The following is a 2,417-nucleotide window of genomic DNA, read 5'->3' on the forward strand; positions in this document are numbered from 1 at the left end:
ATGGAGCCTGCTTCTCCCTCTGCCTGTGTGTGTCTCTGCCTCTCTCTCTCTCTCTCTGTGTCTCTCGTGAATAAATAAAATCTTAAAAAAAAAGTCTAGCCTATTAATCATTATCTTAAATTCTTTGACAGTTTTAATATCTCTCTCATATCTGGATCTGGTTCTGATGTTTATATTGTCTCTTCAGAATGCATTTTTTCTTATTTTTTTGTACGCATTATAACGTTGTTGGAAGCTGGACACATACAGGATAGTAAATACTGAAGTATAAATTTATTTGCTTGGAAATAAACATACCTTTCCTTATACTAAACCTTTAGTGTGAGGGTTAATCTAGTAACTAATTGGACTGAGTTTTAATCTGTTTTTCCTATGGCCATCCTGAGTGCACTACAGGCTTCAAGTTACTCTAACAATACTTTGTCTTTAGGGTAGGGACTAGTGAACCCACAGTTCTTCTCCCTTAACTTTGTGTTTTCCATTTTCCCTATTCTATAGAGATAATCTATTTCTTCAAGATTTCCTAGCTATATTCCACTGTTATTTTTACTTAACGCTTGTTAGTAAGCTGGTGGGGAACAGAAGGAACTATTCTCTGAGGTTCTGGTTAACCCTTGATTTTAGATACTGTGAACATGGATATTGATGATGTGGCCTTCACAAGTGATCAAGTCCTCCTCCAGCTGTACAGCTGGATCTAGCATATATTCCTGCTCCCTACCCCTAAGGAGCAGATTTTTTTTTTTTGACCACTGTCCCCTTCCTGAGCTGTAATGGGATTCCACAGTACCCTAAGGTGGCAGTTTTTATAGCTTTTGCCCATGCAGACTGTAGCTTTTGTTCAATAGTAAAAATTCAGGAAATGGATCATGGAGGAGTTTTGACAGTTGCTGTTATTCCTTTTCCCCATTATTTGTCCTTCACCCCTGCTTGGCCTCAAATAGCATCATTAGGGAAGCTTTCTAAGAATGCTTCCTTGTGAGCATCTGGTTGAGTTCATGAAGGGAAAGCAAGAGGTTGCAAACCTTCTTTCTATGGCCCTTAGGGACTACACACTTTTATGCTAGTCTTTAGTAGAGGCTAATTCTTGGCTTCCAATAATTTATTAAATATTTTAAACTGAGTCTTCTTATCAGTTTACAAGGTATTTGGTGGTTTCTGCCTTAGGTTAAACACACACACACACACACACACACACACACACACACATGCATTCCTGTGGTTGCCTCTCTTTCCAGATTTTTGTTTTAGTTGTTTGCCTTGCAACCTCAGTTCCCTAATGGGTTCAAGAAAAGTCCTGTTTTTTGTTGTTGGTATAATGATGGGAGCAACATGCTTTGCAGCTCATTAAATCTCCAAGCTGAAATTCAAAGTCCATATAACCACTTTTGAAAACTGTTTGGCAGTTTCTAATAAACTTAAACATGTGGTTTCTCTATGACCCAACAATTCTACTTCTAGGCATAGTCTTAAGAAAATGGATGCATAGTTCACAAAAAGACTTGTATGAGGTTATTCAAAAAATATTTTTTTCATAATAGCTCAAACAGTATGCTCATCAACAGAAAAGTGGATAACAAATTGTGATATGTCATGTAGTGGAATGCTACATAGTTATTTAAAAAAATATACAAATTACTGATTACACATAATAACATTGATGAATCTAAAAAACATTGTGTTGAATGAACGAAGCCAGACACAAAAGAATATATATGTGTTTCCTTTAAATAAAGTTCAAAAATAGGAAAAATCAGACTATGTTATTGAATGAGAATAGTGATTACTTCTGTGGATTGGGAGTGGTATTATCTGAAATGTAGCATGAAAGAATTATCTAGGGTTGATGTAAATGTTCCATATTATATATATATATATATATATATGTATTACATGTATATATGTATTATATACATATTTAAATTTATCAATCTATACACTTAAGATTTGTGCATTTTACTAAATGTGAATTATAATTCAATTTTAAAAGTAAGATAGGAAAAGAGAAAAGCAATTTTTCAATAAAATTTTCATCTCTGTATTAGTCAGAACCAGACCTAAATATTTTTTAGGTTACTAAGACTTAAGACTTTTTCCATTTTTGTATCTCTCTACATTTCCTTTACCACAATAACAGTTCAGGACACATTGCTTTTTACAAATCATATCATTTGCAATATTTTTCTTTGAAGAATGAATGTGATCGGCATGCACATATACATATATTTTACTAGGGGAGGGAACTTAATCTGAGGATACTGTACCATGGATAATGGGGTATCCAAGTTGGCATCCCAGGCCAATACTATTGGCAGAAATCTCAAGCAAAGTAGACAACATTTGGTCTGCCCAGCCAAAGGAGAACAAACTCAGAGTATCTGAGTTGTCCTAGTGGCTACATAATAAAGGACCCAGAA

The sequence above is a fragment of the Vulpes lagopus genome, chromosome 5, assembly GCF_018345385.1.
Source record: "Vulpes lagopus strain Blue_001 chromosome 5, ASM1834538v1, whole genome shotgun sequence".
In the NCBI taxonomy this organism is placed as follows: domain Eukaryota; kingdom Metazoa; phylum Chordata; class Mammalia; order Carnivora; family Canidae; genus Vulpes; species Vulpes lagopus.